Source organism: Corvus cornix, chromosome 5, assembly GCF_000738735.6.
Source record: "Corvus cornix cornix isolate S_Up_H32 chromosome 5, ASM73873v5, whole genome shotgun sequence".
NCBI lineage: Eukaryota > Metazoa > Chordata > Aves > Passeriformes > Corvidae > Corvus > Corvus cornix.
In genome coordinates, this window is record NC_046335.1 from 1,296,764 (window position 1) to 1,313,467 (window position 16,704).

A 16,704-nucleotide genomic window follows, 5' to 3' on the forward strand; every position below is an offset into this window, starting at 1 on the left:
CCCTGGCTCCGCGGCCGCGGGCGGCAGTGCCGCCGGTAACAAGTGCGGCGGCCGCGGGCGCTCCGCGGGCGCGGAGGAGCCCCATGGAGGCGGCGCCCACCCGCTCCGCCGCGGCGGCCAGCGCGGCCCGGGACCGGCTGCGGGCCCCCCCCGCGCCCCCTCCCCGACCCCCCGAATCGCCCCCCCGCCCCCCGGCCCGGTTTTCGCCGTGAAATGTCAGCGTCTCATGGCAACGGCGCTGCCTCCGCTCTGCCTCCGCCGGCTCCCGCGGCGCTCAAGCGGGGCCACGCCGCTCGCCCCCACGCCCCCCCCCCCGCCCTTCCGCCCCGGCGACAGTCGCGACAAGGTCACGCGGCGCCCCGGACTCACCGTACACCCTTGGCCGGAGCTGCCCTCCAGCAGAACCGTCAGCAGCCCCAGCAGCCCGATCGCTACATCCATCTTCACGTGAGCATCCACATATCCAGCCCGGCGGGGCGGGGGGGGGCAGCGCAGCGCCCGCCGGAGCCCCGCGCTCCGCTGGCGGCCGAGCCGCGCACGCCCGCGCAGGCAGGGCGGCGGGGGCAGGCGGCGGGCACCGCGCCGGTCCTCCTCCTCCTCCTCCTTCCTCCTCCGCCTCCGCCTCCTCCTCCTCCCGCTGCGCAGCGGGCGGCGCGGGGCGAGCCCCGCTCAGAGCGAGCCCCCGGCAGCGGCAGCCCCCGCACCCCCTCCGGGCCGCGGCCCCCTCAGGGCTCCGGCCGCCGCCGCCGCCGCCTCCCGGGGCCGCCGAGCGCCGCGCGGGGCCGCCGCAGCCGCCTGCGCCCCGCGGCCATCAGATGCCACCGCGGCGCCGCGGCCCCCGCATGGTGCGCGGGGCTCCCCGCGCGGCGCGGAGCGGAGCGGAGCGAGGGGGGGAGGCGGGGCGGCGCGGGGCGGGGGCGGGCGCGGGGCCGCGGGGATGCTCCGGCTGTGGCGCTCCGGGAGCGGCCCCCTCCTCTCACCGCGGCTGCGGGGCGGCGGCCGGGCCCATGGCGGGGGCGGCGCGGGGCTCCCGCGGCCGCGCTGGGTGCGGGTGCGCTGCCGTGCGAGCGCGGGGGAGCGGGCGCGAGTGGCGGCGGCGGGGCCGTCACGTTGAGCTATACGTGCGGGGCCGGCAGCCGCAGCCCGGCGACGTCAAAGCTGCGTGGCTGCTGCTGCTGCGCGCCTTCCTCCGCCTCCTCCTCCTCCTCCTCCTCCGCCGCCGCCGCCGCCGCCCCCGTGGCCCCGCGGCTCCGCCACCGCCGCCGGGCGCGCGTGGCCGCGGGCGCTGCCAAGGCGGGATGCGCGGTGGGACCCGCGCCGCTCCGGGATGCGCTGAGCGCTGTGAGCCGCGCTGCCAAGCCGGGATGTGGGGTCTGGCCCGCTCCCTCCCGGGACGCGCGGAGCGCTGGGAGCCGCGCTGGCCCGGGATGCGCTGGGCGGTGCGGCTCGCACGGAGCCGGGCTGCGCGGAGCGTCCCGCTCTGTGCCGGGATGCGCCGTGTCATTGCTGCGGTTCTTTTTTGTCCCGGGATGAGCGGCGCGGTCCAGCTCTGTCCCGGGATTCCGGGCGCGATCCCCCCGTGTCCCGGGATGCGCGCTGTGGCGCGGTCCCTCTGTCCCGGGATGCGCGGCGTGCCGCGGTGCGGTGGGGACGGTGAGGGGCGCCCTGAGCCCGCGCTGGCTCCGCGCTGCGCTCCCGGCCCGAGGGGTCCATCCTGCCCGTCCCGGGCTGCGCTTCCCGGCTCCGAGCCCGCTGTCCCCCTGTGTCCCCCCATTCCACCCTGCTCCCTCTCTGCCCGGTTCTGGGGCACCCCCGGGCTCTGACCCCGCTGCTGCCCCAGCCTCCACCGCCTAAAAACCCTGTGCTTGCCCACGGTGCTGCCCCAGGGCAGGGGGCTAAGGCCGGTCACCACCCGGGAGTGACAGAGGGGACACGGGGAGGTGACAAACGGGCTGCTCTGTGTGTCTGATCCAGCTGAGCACACCTGAGCCGCGGGGTTTTCATCTTGTCATCCCCTCTTTAGTGGTCACAAGTACCCAAGACCCCCCACTGGCTCCCAGCACCTTCCCAGCCTGCCTGATGTCCCCACATTTTGGGATTTGTGCTGGTGAAGGTCTCTCCCCTCCAGCTTCCCAGAAGGATTTGTTGGGCAAACGACTGCCCCTGTCCTCTTCCCTTCTTCCTTGGTGCCTGCAAGGATTGCCCCAAACCCATGGGCACCTTGGGCATTGTTAATTCAGCTTCGTCTGCCTGCACCGGTTACGGATCAGTGCTCCGGGCCAGCACGGTGACAGCGCTCTGGAAGGGACACCTGCACTGTCAGGGCTTGCTGTGACCCCACAGGACACTGCTAACGAGGCCAGGACTCTTCCAGTGCTCTCCTGCCAGGGGCTGAGCTCTTCCATCATCTCCATGGGATGATCCAGTGCCTTGCTCTGCTGTGCTTCCACCCGCAAAGGGCTCAGAGCACCCAATCCACCACTTGGAATTCCTGCAAGGAGCTGAATTCCGTCCCAGCCGGGGCTGTTCCCAACTCCCAGCCTGTAAGGATGTGGGAAATGGGAGAAGGGATGGGTGCAGCCCTTTTTCTGTGCCATTCCCGTGCCCCCAGAGCTCAGGCTGGCACCCAGCGCTGGCCAGAGGTTGTCCCCAGCCTGCTGCCAGCTGAGGGTGGAACTGAGGTGGCCCCGTGGTTGTGCTCAAATCCCGTGTCCCCCTCAGGGGACACCGTCCTGTGCCATTCCAGACCCTCTCCCTGCCTCTGGCTGCATCCCATCGCCTTCACGGCTTGGTCTCCTGTCTGAGGGGACTCCCAGGTTGCTTCTCTGGGTCCACCCGATGCTCCTTTTTCCCTGATTTTCAGTTCCAAGGGGAATTTGGGACCATCTCCAGAGGTTGCACTCACAGCGTGACCTTCAGCTGCCTTTGGCTTCTCTCTACCTTCCGCATTTTCCCCTTTTCCCCTTTTTTCCACTTTTTCCCCTTTTTTTCCACTTTTCCCCCTTTTCCCTGGCACACCTGTGCCCAGCTGGCCCTCCAAGCAACATGTGGGCCACATCTGGGCTGTGCCCATCCCAGCCCAGACGTGCTCCCAGAGCTCTGGTCCCTTCCCAGGGATTTTTCCCCCCTATTTTCCCTTCTTACTCCTACACCAAACCACCCCAACGTGGCCGTGCCCCAAAAGCTTTTTTCACCTCTCTGAGTGTTTTCCTCACCTGGAAAGCCCCATCCAGGGGCAGGTTTTGGAGGAAAAGCTGGAATTCTTCCCGTGGAAATGCCGGGAAAAATGCCATGCTCCTCACTGGCTGCTCTGTGGGTTGAACATCAAAAACACGGGAAGGACGGAGCCTTTCTCTCCCTATTTCCAGCCTTCCCATGGTTAATTCCAAGATCCTCCCAGCGCAGCCAGATGTTATTGGATCCTGAAGGCTGGAATCATTAACTGGCTGCTGCTCTCCACGGAACAGCCCTTAGGAGGGAAGTTGTTAGCAGGTTGTTAGCACACCACTGACAGCATTCCTTGGAATTTCAGCCTTTGGCACTGCAGAGGGGAAAACGAGGAGTAAACCTCACAAAAAAAAAAAAAAAAAAAAAAAAAAAAACGCTTGGAACTGGGGAAAATAATTCCCAGCCTGGATTTAAGCAGGCGCACAAATCTCTGTGGGGTAAGAGCCTGAATTATTTCCATCTGAGGTGGTTTTTTTGAAAGTATTTATTCCTAAAAGTTGAAATTTTGAGGCTCCTGCTGAGATCTGCTTGAGGATGTTCAGCTGTGATCCCAAATCCAGGAATTTCTCCAGACTGGGAGGAGAAAGGAGGAATTAAAATAACTCATCGAGTCAGAGCCGATTTTCCTGAGTGCCCCAAATCACTCTCTGTGATGTTAAATATGGGGTTGCTCCCTGCTGCAATAATTTAGCTGGGAATTGTGAAATTCAGCTGGTCCCAGAATGTTCCCAAGAGCAGGATTGGGGTTTGTGGTCGGGCTCCAGCAGCTCCAGAACTTGTGGGAAAACATTTCCCAGACAATGGGAAATTCCGAGCCTGCAACCCCCCCCCAGCTGCACTTCATGGCTTCATTTATCCCTGGGAAAGCCCATGAGGCTCATCGGGCACTCTTAACCCCAAAACAAGTCCCTGGCTTTGTTCCTGATCCCAAATCCATGAGAATTCATGCTGATGGGAGCCACCCAAAGTGTGTCCAGAGGGCCACCACTCCTCGGATGGGATCCATGGGGGAAAAGAGCTGGGAGAGCAGCAGCCAAGGATTCCTGAGTTGTGGATCTGGACTGGGAATCCCTTGGGGGGAATCGGGAGATCTGGGATTCATCCATGCGTGGCAGAGACGCAGCCAGGGACTCGTGGGGTGTCTTGGTCACAGGCAGAGCTCTCCAAGCTCACGAGAAAAGTTGATTTTCACAAAATCCTGGGAATTTTTTTGCCATCCATCAGGTTGTTCTCACTTTATAAAAAGGGGGAAATGAAAATATTGGTAGCAGGCACTGGGGGCTGGTTTTAACTCCTTCGTTTTATCCATCCCTCCCATTCCAAGGATTATCCAGTGGGTGATCACAGCTGGAATGGTTTGGTCCATCAGAATATCAGGGTGGGTTATAAAAACACCTTGAATCCCAAGGAATTCACCTGCAGCACTTTTCCTATTTATAGGAAAAATGATGGTTTTTCCTATAAAACTTTCCTAGTCCAGTTTTATCCCTGACTGTGCTTTTCTCCCCTCAGGAATGAGGAGCCGTTGGAATTTCCCGGGATCCAGAGGTTTATGGATGGTGTGGAGCACCAAGGGTGTGTTCCAGACCCCTCTGTTGCAGGAGGGAAAAAATAAAACCAACTTTAAACCTTTATTGCAAATAAATCAAATCAAATTAAATCAAATCAAATCAAATCAGTCTGAATTAGTCTTACTCAAATAACAAAAATTCTGGGATTTTAATGCTTCCCACATTCCAGCAGCCATTTATCCCAGGAGCTCTCAGAGCAGCTTTTCTGTTGTATCCAGCAGCAATCAGAACCAAATTCTTTTCCCTCTCCCAGTTGGGAACAAGTCCACAAATATTTGGGATTTGACTGAAGGAGACCATAAATCCCCATTAAAATCCAGAGGGATTGGGTGGTGTGGGGGAGTTCTGTGGTGCTGGAGTCCCTCCTTATTCCAGCTTCCAATGAAATTGAGGGAAAACTCAATGATTTCACTTGGACTCGTAACTCTGATGGATTTGGGGTGTGATTAGATTGGGAACAGATTATGCGTAATTAACAAATCATCCTGGAATGAGGTGGGGAAGCCCCGGAAGAGGGAAACTGTGAATTCCCCATCCCTGGAAGTGTCCAAGGCTAGGTTGGACACTGGGGCTTGGAGCACCCTGGGACAGTGGAAGGTGTCCCAGGGGGTGGAATGAGCTGAGCTTTAAGATCCCTTCCATCCCAAACAATTCCAGAATTCCATGATCTGAAATACTTTATGGAATTTTTACTTTTCCCACAGATTTTTCCCATTCAGACTGGCAGAGGAACAAGTCAAGAGCACTTGACTCTTGACTTGACCAGGCTCTTCCCAACTTTATTCCCAGCCCCTGGATTTCAGTCCATCCCAGCAAGGTTTCCCCTTTCCGGGGCAGATGCTGGAATTTAAAATCACCACCGAAGGCCCGTTTTAAGTGGCTCCAGGTCCCCCAAAGTTTCCAGCAGCTCTGCCTTGTGCTTTTCCCACTCTCCTGATGGGATGGAGTTTGTCCTGGAATTTGGAACAAGCTCATTGAACAATGTTTAGGGCCGAGCCTGGGAGGGATGGAGTTTTGGGATAAATAACGGAGTTATTAACCTGTTATCTTCAGTGCTGCAGTTTAAATCTAATTTAGTAATAACAAATTCATCAGAATTTTAAATTAAAAATCACTTAAATGATAATAAATCCCATCAAACCTCCTTGTGTCAGCCCCGCTCTGCTCCCCATGATCGTTTGGAATTAAGAGGAATCTTCCTGGTGTCCAAAGATTTACGTGGATGCAACAATTTGTGCTGCTGGTGGGATAGACGCGGGTCTAAGGCCAAGCTTAATGTTAGGCTGTGCCTTGGGCTGGGTCTCCCTGGGGGGGTCTCCCGTTTTTCCAGATCAAAGCACCCCAGGATAATATCAGGGAATGGTCTGTGGGATCCTTCATGGCTGGAATTTGTGGTGTGGGTTCTTCCAGGCAAAGCGTGCCCAGAGGGCCACCACACCTCGGATGGGTGGTGCATCCATGGGGAAAAGAGCTGGGAGAGCAGCAACAGCTGAGGATTCCTGATCCAGGAATTCAGGATTCAGATTTTTCAGGAATGGCTGAGAAAAGGAGCTCCATGGGAACTGGCTGCAGCCCTTGTGGCTGGACCCAACCACTGGGAATGCCCAGAAAAATCATGGAATGGTTGGGGCAGGAAGGGACCTGGAAGTTCATCCAATGACATCCACGTGAGGGGGGCAGAGGGGACAAGTCCCTGACAGGAGGGGGCAGCCGGGGGGGTCGGGCTCTGCTGGCAGGAACAGGGACAGGAGGAGAGGGAACGGCCTCAGGCTGGGCCAGGGCAGGCTCAGGGTGGACAGCAGCAGGAATTTCCCCATGGAAAGGGTGGTTCTTGCTGATCCCAGAGCTGCAAACCAGCAGCAAATCCAAGAGTTCCCATGGGATTCGGTGTGGGGTGACCAAAAGGGACATTCCTGTTCCATAGAATCGTGGAATCATGGAATGGTTTGGGATGGAAGGGAAGTTGAAGATCATTTAATCAAATCCCTGCCATGGCAGGGACACCTCCCACTGTCCCAGGCTGCTCCCAGCCCCAATGTCCAGCCTGGCCTTGGGCACTGCCAGGGATCCAGGGGCAGCCCCAGCTGCTCTGGCAATTCCAGCCCAGCCCCTCCCCACCCTCCCAGCCAGCAATTCCCAATTCCCAATGTCCCACCTAACCCACTCTCTTTTAGTTTAAAACATTCCCCCTTTCCCTATCGCTCCATGCCCATGGAAAATTCCCTCTCCCTCATTTTTATCACTCCCAAAAGGCCTCAATGTCCTCAAGTCCCTTTCACCACCCGACACATCCTGCCTGGGGCTGGATGATGGAACCACAGAATCCCAGACTGGTTTGGGTGGGATGGAACCTTCAAGACCATCCCATTCCAAACCCTGCCATGGGAGGATGGAATTGTTCGGGATTTGGCTCCCGCCCATGGTGCTGTTGTTACCCAGCAGGATGTGGATGTTCCTGCTCCTGGTTTTGTGGGTTCACACCCAGCTCTGGCTGCAAAACTCAGCCCTGTGCTGTGAAATAATCAAAAGAATCCCGTGCCCTGCTGTGCCGACATTCCCTGGCATGGGAACAGCGAATCCCTGGGATTTGGGAAAGAAGTGGATCCCATTTAATTAACCAGTGACAAACAGGGCTGCTCAATCCATTGGGTGGCCACAATGATGGCAACAAAATTGGAATTTTCCATCCTGGAAATCACAAAAAAAAGCCCGTTAAAAATGTGCTCCTTCCCAAAGATTTGTTGGACAAAGAAGGAGTGAACGAGGAGAACTCCAGGATGGCTGACATTCCAAAAATAATGAGTGTCTTGTGCATTATCAACAGAAAAAGTCAGGGAAAAAAGGGAATTCTTGTGAAGGCACAGGGAAATATCAATCCACAGCACTCCTGCTGCCAAAGTTGCCCCCGTTGCACTATGGAAATGAACCTTGGGAATTCTTTGGAATAACGCAATCAGAGTGAGTTTATTTCCCTGAATAAAATGAAATCCCATCGGAGCCTCTGCATTCTCCATCATTCAGGGGGAAACAATTAAATTGTTCCAGGAGCTCCTCGCTGCAGCCACTCCATGCTAAACACAGGATGGATTTGATTAGCAGGAGATCTTTCCATGGGCATGGAATGACTTTGGAGTGCACTCTGCTGGACATGGACCAAGGGATTCAGCACCACCCGATCCTGCTTTATTTTCCAACCCCAAATCCATGCAGGAATCAGTTCCCCTTCCAGAAAAACCCACAGTGATTAAGGATGAAAAGGAATATCTTTATTTTAATCCAGTTTTGAGGAGAGATGATGGGATGCTGGGAGTTTCCTCCTGGATCACGTGGGATGGAACCTCTTGGGAAGGCGCTAAGGGATCAGTCTCACATTTGCCAGGAAGCTGGAGATGAACAAATTAAATTTTCCCTGGGTTATTGCACTTCAGGTGTCGCTGGTGATTCCTGGCCATGGACAGGGAGCTTAGAGGTGTCTGGAAAAAAGTGTTAATAAAATTCCAGCAGCGTGGAGCTGGATTAGGATTTGGAATATTCCCAGCTGAGGTGGTGTAAGGCGTGAGGATGATGAGGCCCTGGAACTGATTCCCAGAGAATCATGGAATCATTGAGGTTGGAAAAGCCCTCCCAGCCCACTGAGTCCACCCCGTGCCCGATGCCCACCTTGTCCCCAGCCCAGAGCTCTGAGTGCCACCTCCAGGAATTCCTTGGACACCTCCAGGGATGGGCACTCCAAAGCTCCCTGGGCAGCCCCTGCCAAGGCCTGAGCACCCTTTCCATGGGGAAATTCCTGCTGCTGCCCACCCTGAGCCTCCCCTGGCCCAGCCTGAGGCCGTTCCCTCTCCTCCTGTCCCTGTTCCCTGCCAGCAGAGCCCGACCCCCCCGGCTGCCCCCTCCTGTCAGGGACTTGTGCAGAGCCACAAGGTCCCCCCTGAGCCTCCTTTTCCCCAGCCTGAGCCCCTTTCCAGCTCCCTCAGCCGCTCCTGGGGCTCCAGCCCCTTCCACATGGTGACTTCACTGCCTGTGACCTTCTGACCATCGTTTGTCTGTCCCACAACAACAGCACAAACACCGAGCACAGCCCTCCCCTTGACAGCCCAGGACAAAGACCCTCCCTGCAATCCTCCCCTGCGCTCTGAATCCAATTATTTTTCCCAATTCAGGCCAATGAAAGGAATCTGAGACTAAAATCGAGAGGAATTTGGCATCAGGTGCATTTCGAGGCGTAGTCGAGGTGAAATGGACGGGAACGGCTCCTGGCTCTCAGCGCGGGGTTGTAATTGTGTAATAAGCACCGAGTTTGCTGCAAAATCTGTCTTTTAATTTCTCTCCAGTTTAGGAGGCACTTCACACACCTGCCTAATAATTTGAACAATAATAGCTCACGGCAACGAGTTCTCCAGGTGAATTCCAGACATTAATTGCTCCTTTTTCATCTCTTTTCAGCCAAGATGTTTTTCTGTTCCTGTTCCAGATGAGTCAGGCTTTTCCTTCCCCGTTTTAATGTCTCTTTTTCATCTGTGCAAGCTGGGTTCAAAGGGGGAACCTCTTTCAGTTCAGCTTGGGTGAAATCCAATCCGTTTGGAGCATCCTTTGCCTTATTTTCCTGCTTTTCCAATGGGATGAGCAGGAAGGAGCAGCCCATGATGGACATCCTCAGAGTCAGCGTGAAGGGAAGTTTGGATTTTTGCAATCACCAATCTTCCTGGACAAACTGGGGAAGGAGTTGGTGGTGGATGTGATGGAGGATCAGGGATATGGAATCTCATGGAGCTACTCCTCAAAGGAATTGCCCAATAAATTCAAATATCAATTATTCTCGGAATCTTTGATATTCTCTTCAAATTCCTGCCTTTTGAGGGCAAAACATATCTGGCCACTTTATTAACAAGCTATCAGTTATTTATGGAATTCCTGTATTATTCACAAACCAGAAAAGCAAAGCGGGTTTCCCTACTGAAGGGCACAAGTGGGAGCAGGAAGAAGGAAAAAGTCCCCTCCCATACAACAATTATTTGAGGATAAATTACGGAATTTTAAAGATCACTTTTCAGATGGGACAACTCTTCATTCCACAAGAGATGGTTTGGATTATTTTCACTTGGAACTGGGAGTTTCCACCCAGTTTCTGGGATGAAAGGGTTTGATTTAGGATTTGAGCCAGATTTCAGAGGAGACAGGCTCGGAATTTTCTGTCCTGATTTAATTATTCAGCTTTGCTGTTGTTTCAGAATACCTTGGGTTCTCCTCAAGTTTTACAGCCGTCAGTGAGGTCGGAGAGGCACCACTCTGAGGTGGTTTTGTGGGATTGATGGGATTGTGCAGGGCCAGGACTCTGATCCTTGTGGGTCCCTTCCGACTCGGGATATTCCATGATTTTAAGCAGGATTTTTCCACCCTGAGCCTCATGGTTCAACCTTACCCTTTTGCATCTTTGGTCTCTGTGGAAATCATTCCAAAATCATTTCTAACCTGATTTTATTTTGTGTTTCATCCATGTCGTAAATAATTAAGGTCACTTTGCCATCCAGCTTCGAGTCACATTTGCATAAATTCATATTAAACCCATTTTTGGTAAAAATCTTGATGGTGGTTCTTTGAGGGACCCTAAATCACTCATTTGGGATGACTTTTGAAGTCAGCAGGAGCCTAAATCAGGACCTGATGCAGTTTGCTGAGAAAAAAATCAAGATTTTATGGATAATATGAGCGGTTTTTTTGTATTGCTTGTGGGGTCTTCTTGATGAAGGAAAAATGCACTGGGAATGGTTTTCCCTATGAAAGGAAGCTTGGAATGGACCTTGGAATCCATCTGGGAGTTGCCAGCATCAACAGGATGGAAAAGCAACTCCCCCAGAGCAAAAGCTGAGTTTCCTCATTCCCACCTCCATCAAAATGAATGGAAGCAAAACCTTGAATAATTCCAAGCCTGGAAAACTGGGAAAATACATGAGGGAAAATAAATATAAGGATAAAAGAGGGGTTGAAGGTCGGGATGATTTAGCCATGGGATAGTTCTGCCTTTGATGGAAAGGATAATAAAGGATTTTCTCCAAAGCCGGGGCTGATAAATGATTGTGTTTGACTGCATCCCACACTCGGGAATTCCCTGGGATTTGGTTTTTTCCTTTAATTATCCAAATGTGATAAGAGGAGCTCATTCTCCTCTCTCCCAACAGGGACGAGGAAGAAGCTCCCAACATGAAACAGTTTGCTCAGAGCTGCACCTTTGCTTGGCCTCAGGCAGCTCCATCCCGATTAAAGCACGGGAAGAATTGGAAAACACGGGAAGAGCTGGAAAACACGGGAAGAACTGGAAAACAGGTTCTGTGTTAATAAACACCACTGAGAATTTGCTTTCCAGGCACAGTTTTAAAGGAATCTGAAGGATTGAATCCTGGATATCAATGTGGAAACAGAGACTTGGAGTCTTTGGTGTCCTCCACCAGGGAAATCCCACAGGGAAGTGCAAGGATTTGGAGGAATTGTCTCAATAAGGAGATGTCTTTGGGAATTTTCGTGCCTGGTTCAGAGCAGAGATTCCTCTGGGCATGTCCTGTCCATGGGCAGGGACATCTCCCACTGTCCCAGGCTGCTCCAAGCCTCATCCAACCTGGCCTGGGACACTTCCAGAGATCCAGGGGCAGCCGTCAGCTTCTCTGGGCACCCTTAGGCCTCCCCACCTTCCCAGCCAGGAATTCCTTCCTAAAATATTCCCACCAGGAGATCAAACACCCCACCAGTAGCTGGGTAAAGCCACAGATTTCCCTGGAAGTACAGGAACCTCAAGGATCCTGAGAATGAGCAGAGAATTCCCAGCAGGGAATGTCTGGAAAGGCCAATTCTTATACTCAGAAAGGATGAAAGGAAAATGAGAGTGGCCAACAGATGATGTGAGTGTGCACACAAAAAGGGCTAAATAGGAAGGAAATTAGAGATAATTCAGAAAACTCAAATGCTGCATGAAATTCCCTTTGTTTTCCATAAGGAGAAGGAATCCAGGAGTCAGAACCCTCCATCCTTCTGAAATGAAAGTGATGCAGCCAAAATTGCAGGATAGGAGAGGCAAGAAAACCTCCAAGTGCTGCGTGTGGAGAAGCTGAATTTTAATCTTGCTGCATTTTTCACTCCTTTTGGTACCGAAAAAACCCCAAGAGAAAATTCCACTCTCAAGATCTTGAGAGTCAGATCTTGGTGGGTTTAAAACATCCAAAAAAAAACCACTGGGAAGGGCCTGGGAAGTTCCAGAATTGATTGGATAACTCATTATTCTGCTCAGCCTCCCAATTCTTCCCAAAGGAAAGAGTAATTAAGGCTGTGGAAGCAAAGGAGACCAAAGGATAATTTCCATCCTCGTTTATCTCGGTTAAATTACAGCAGAGACATCGCCCACCTTCTTATCTTTCAGATATGGAAACAGGTTCTTAGATAAGGGAAATGTAGCGGGTCCAAGTGATCTCATTTAAGGGCAGCATTTGACTTTGCTCCCCACAGGGAATTATTCCTAAAGGTGGAGATGCTGGGATTAATCCCTGTATTTCCAGCTGGTCCGTCTATGCTGAGCAGGAATTTCATGGGATGCAGAGGGAACTGCTCTGCCTTGGACAGATCCTATATAGAAAGAGCTCCAGGGTGGAAATTTGGGATATAACAGGTGCTTGTCCCAAGGAGTTTGGCTCCAGAGGATCCCAGATTTGTTTGGGCTGGAAGGGATTTAAATCCCATCATGTTCCAAGGGCAGGGACACCTTCCACTATCCCAGGTTGCTCCAAACTTCATCCAGCCTTGGACTTTTCCATCTGCCCCGGCTCATCCAGCTCAGCACATCCTCCCTTTGCCAGGTGGGACATGGAAATGCTGAATTAATCCTTGGATTTATTGAATATTTCCCAAATTCCACAGGAAGTAACTTCACCCCAATTTTGCCATCCGTGGTATTTGACCAGATTTTAAATTCACGGAGTTTGAGGGTAATTTAGGTTCGGAGGGATTGATGGAATTCCTTGGACCCAACATTCCTCTCGAAGCAGTGCAAAGTCAAATGAGGTAACCCCGAGTTCAGGCCAGTTTATTTCTGGATATCTCCAAGGATAAAGATTCCTTCTTACAGTCAGGATGAATTCACACATTTCTCCTTCCAAGAACTTTTCCCGCTTCATCTGTTTGCACAATTTTCCCAAGGAGCCAGGACTTTATTCACACCCTCCAAAATCTTATAATCTTAAATAAAAACCCCAAAACCTCTGGGAATGGGAAATCAGAGCTGGCTCCACCAAGGTGGGGTTTGGGAGACAAAAAGGCCAAAAAAAAAAAAAAAGATAATTGTTCAGCCCTAATAATTATTTCCTTTGGAAAGAGTCGTAACTCCGTGTCTTGGGAATTTCTGGAGAAAGTGGAAGTTTCACACCTGGAAAATGACTAAAACCTCCCACCCCCACAGGTGAAGGTGGTGTAAAATCCTGTAAAATCGTGTGTTCCCTTCAGGAATGGGCTGCTCCAGCCTGGATTCCCTGGAGGGTCACAAATCCCACCAGCAAACCTGGGCTCCTCTATCCATGGTCCTGCCAGGACCCTGCTCCAGGCTGGGCTTCCCACAGGATCACAACCTCCTTTGGCCACATCCCCTGCTCCAGTGTGGGATTCTCCACGGGATTCTCCCCCTTTCTTAACTCTTTTGTTCCCAAAACCCTGCTGGTGTTGCTGCTGGGCTCAGCCTTGACGTGGAGCCGGTGGAATTCCTTGACCGGGAGCCCATGGAATTGGTTCCATCAGGAACGGGGCAAGCTTTTGTCACCTTCTCAGAGATGCTACCCCTGCAGCCCCATTGCCACCAAAACCTTGCCCAAAAACCCAAACCACCTCAAAATAAAACATTTTTGTGCATTGAGTCCTGAGAGTTGTAATACACGTGGTGGTTTTTGGGGCATTCCTCACTCTGGGGCAGAGAATCTTCATTAATTATGTTTAATTATGTTGCTAATCAATCCTCAGAGATGAAAACAAATAAATTTTGCAGCTGTGGCCCTGAACTTGTTTCATTTCGTGCTCACACTTGGTGCGACACCAAACGTGTCCCTCTGCTCGTGCCTCGGTTCCCTCAGCAGAGCTTCCCCTTGCAGCTAAAATCACACAAAGCTCATCAACCTTGACGAACTCATTAATGACAGCACTCAGGTAATTATGGCGATGAAGGCCATGGAAGTTCTTAAATAAATTAGAGGGGCTGTGCCAGAATGTGGCCTTTTTAGCAGGATTTATGACAACTTGGGGGGCCACTGAGCTCCTCCGGGACCGAGGGATTCTGCTTTGCCCCCTTAAATCTGCCGCCAAACACAAGAAGAGGAAACGGTAACAGCGATGGTTATATGGGAATAAAAGAAGGGTCAAGGACACCAAATTCCTGAATTGTGGGTTAGGTGGGATTTTAGGGAAAGACTCTTCCCCCAGAGCGTGCTGGGCACTGCCCAGGCTCCCCAGGGAATGGGCACGGCCCCGAGGCTGCCAGAGCTCCAGGAGCGTTTGGACAGCGCTGCCAGGGATGCCCAGGCTGGGGTTGTTGGGGGGTCTGGGCAGGGCCAGGGGTTGGATCCATGATCCTTGTGAATCCCTCCAGCTCAGGATATTCCGTAATTCTATAATTCTGCCAAAAATCCGGTTTGTTCCCATGGTTTGGATTACTTAGGTGAAAGCATCCTCGCTCACCTGGTGGTTGGGGTTGAGGGGACTCTTCAGCCTTCAGGCCCCTCACTTGGGAAGGAACAACGCTGCATCCATGAATAATAATCCATGACAAGCAATTCCAATGTGCATAAACAGCTGGAATTGTGAAAGGAAAACATTATTTAAAACATTTACGGGGACCCAAAGCTGCCACTGTCTGTGGATTTCTGCGTTTTCATTTTTGATGGTGATGATTTAGGAACTTGGTTGGAATGCGGCTCCCATTTCTTCCCCAGGCACCTGGAATTCTCTCAGGGAGCTGTTCCTCAGTGAATCCCATCAGAATCATGTTTTTCCCTGGATTATCCCGCTCTGGAAGTGAACACAGATTGTTGTTGCCACTCCGAATCCTTCCCTCTACACGGCCATGGATGAGGGAACTCAGAGGCGCCTTCCAGATATGAAGCTCCTGTGAAATCTGAAATGATTTTCTGGTCTGCTGGTACCCTTTGGAATAAAGATGGAGTGAGGTGGTGAATGGGGCCGTGTCAAACAATTCCCTGAAGGGCAAAGGCCGAAAAGGTTTAATAGCCACCACCCCAGTCCTACTTCATAAAGTTATTATTTCACAGCTCCAAACCTCCCAGTAGCACAAACCAACAGCCATGGATCAGTCAGATGGAGAAATCACTTAAAATGAATCCATGTGGGAATTCCTGTTATTTGTGGGATCAGCAGTGCTCCTGCCCAGTGTGGGGCCAGGTCTGGGCTCTGCTCCGTGGGCAGGTTCAGAATATCCATCACCAGTTAATCCAGCTTTGGCTCAGCCTCCAGGCTTCTGTAAAATCCAGGTGGAGTTTCAGCAGCTGAGATGAGGATGGACTGCGTGGAAATGTCTCCAGACTGTGCCAGCATCACTCCAGCCCACGGAATCATGGAATGGTTTGGGTTGGAAGGACCTTAAATCCCATCCAATCCAGCCCCTGCCATGGGCAGGGACACCTCCCACTGTCCCAGGCTGCTCCAAGCCCCAATGTCCAGCCTGGCCTTGGGCACTGCCAGGGATCCAGGGGCAGCCCCAGCTGCTCTGGGAAATCCATTCCAGGGCTTCACCACCCTCCCAGCCAGGAATTCCTTCCCAATCTCCCATCCATCCCTGCCCTCTGGCAGTGGGAAGCCATTCCCACTTGTCCTGTCACTATCCATATAAAAATTCCCTCTTCCTCCTTTTTGGAAGCCTTTTTAAAAGTGGGGGTCGGGCTCTGCTGGCAGGGAACAGGGACAGGAGGAGAGGGAACGGCCTCAGGCTGCACCAGGCAAGGCTCAGGTTGGACAGCAGCAGGAATTTCCCCATGGAAAGGGTGCTCAGGCCTTGGCAGGGGCTGCCCAGGGAGGTTTTGGAATCCCATCCCACCCAAGCAGGTGGAAGATGCCAAGGAATCCTTCCCTGCCCAGGACTTCCAGGTGCTCTCGGGGATAGCGATGGCACCTTTATTTTTAACCATAAATTCCTTCAGCACTTGGAATGCCCATTGCAAGACACAACTCTTCTAGAACTTCCCACCAAACCTCATTCTTCTTTCACTCCCCTGCTTCTTTTTTCCCATGTTTTTCCCACACTTCCTCCTTGTTAATGATCAGAGGAATGATTTTATTTGCTCGTGACTCCAGATATTTTCAGTTATCCGGCAGGATTGGCTGCACGTGGAGAATAATGGAACATATGCTAAGTGTATGCATGACCTATTTAAAGGCATGGATAATTTTCCTGGTAAAACTCTTTTAATGGGACGTGGCTGCCACACTCCAGTGAGTGGAAAATCGGGATTTTAAGGAACATTACGGTTTCTGCGGAGAGAGGAGCAAGGCAAAAACAGGAGCCAGGTGTTTATCTGAGAATGAAGGTCATTATTTGGAATCCAGAAGTTGTGCAAATATCCTGGAATGTTGGAGGTTCAAAGGATCAGAAACCTGGCCAAGACCTTTAGGAATTTTGCCAATATTGGCGGCGTTTAACCAGGAGCTGAAATATTCAGGAAAATTGTTGTTCTGATCTTGGATATTGCTGAAATCCAAGAAAAATCCTCAAGTTTTGCTTCCTTCGAAGCTCAAATTCCTTAAATGCATTACATGTCTTTATTTTAAAATATTTGCTGTGTTATTTTAAATTCCTCTTATTTAAAGCCATTAAAAATGGGCCATTTTGGGGGTCAGAGGTAACAAATTAAGATTCGTCGCATGAGCTGAG

General features: G+C 52.3%; 1 long non-coding RNA gene across 3 annotated transcripts in view; it reads left to right on the forward strand.

Moving 5' to 3' along the window:
* The first annotated feature begins 333 nt into the window (after positions 1-333).
* The window catches only part of LOC104695883, a 38,257-nt gene continuing 21,886 nt past the window's right edge, over positions 334-16,704 (forward strand). For 2 of the 3 annotated variants that reach the window (XR_005601911.1, XR_005601910.1), the window contains exons 1-2: positions 334-447; positions 10,976-11,120. This is a non-coding gene — a long non-coding RNA (uncharacterized LOC104695883). The remainder of the gene's footprint in view (positions 448-10,975; positions 11,121-16,704) is intronic. The other variant, XR_005601912.1, reaches the window with a different exon arrangement.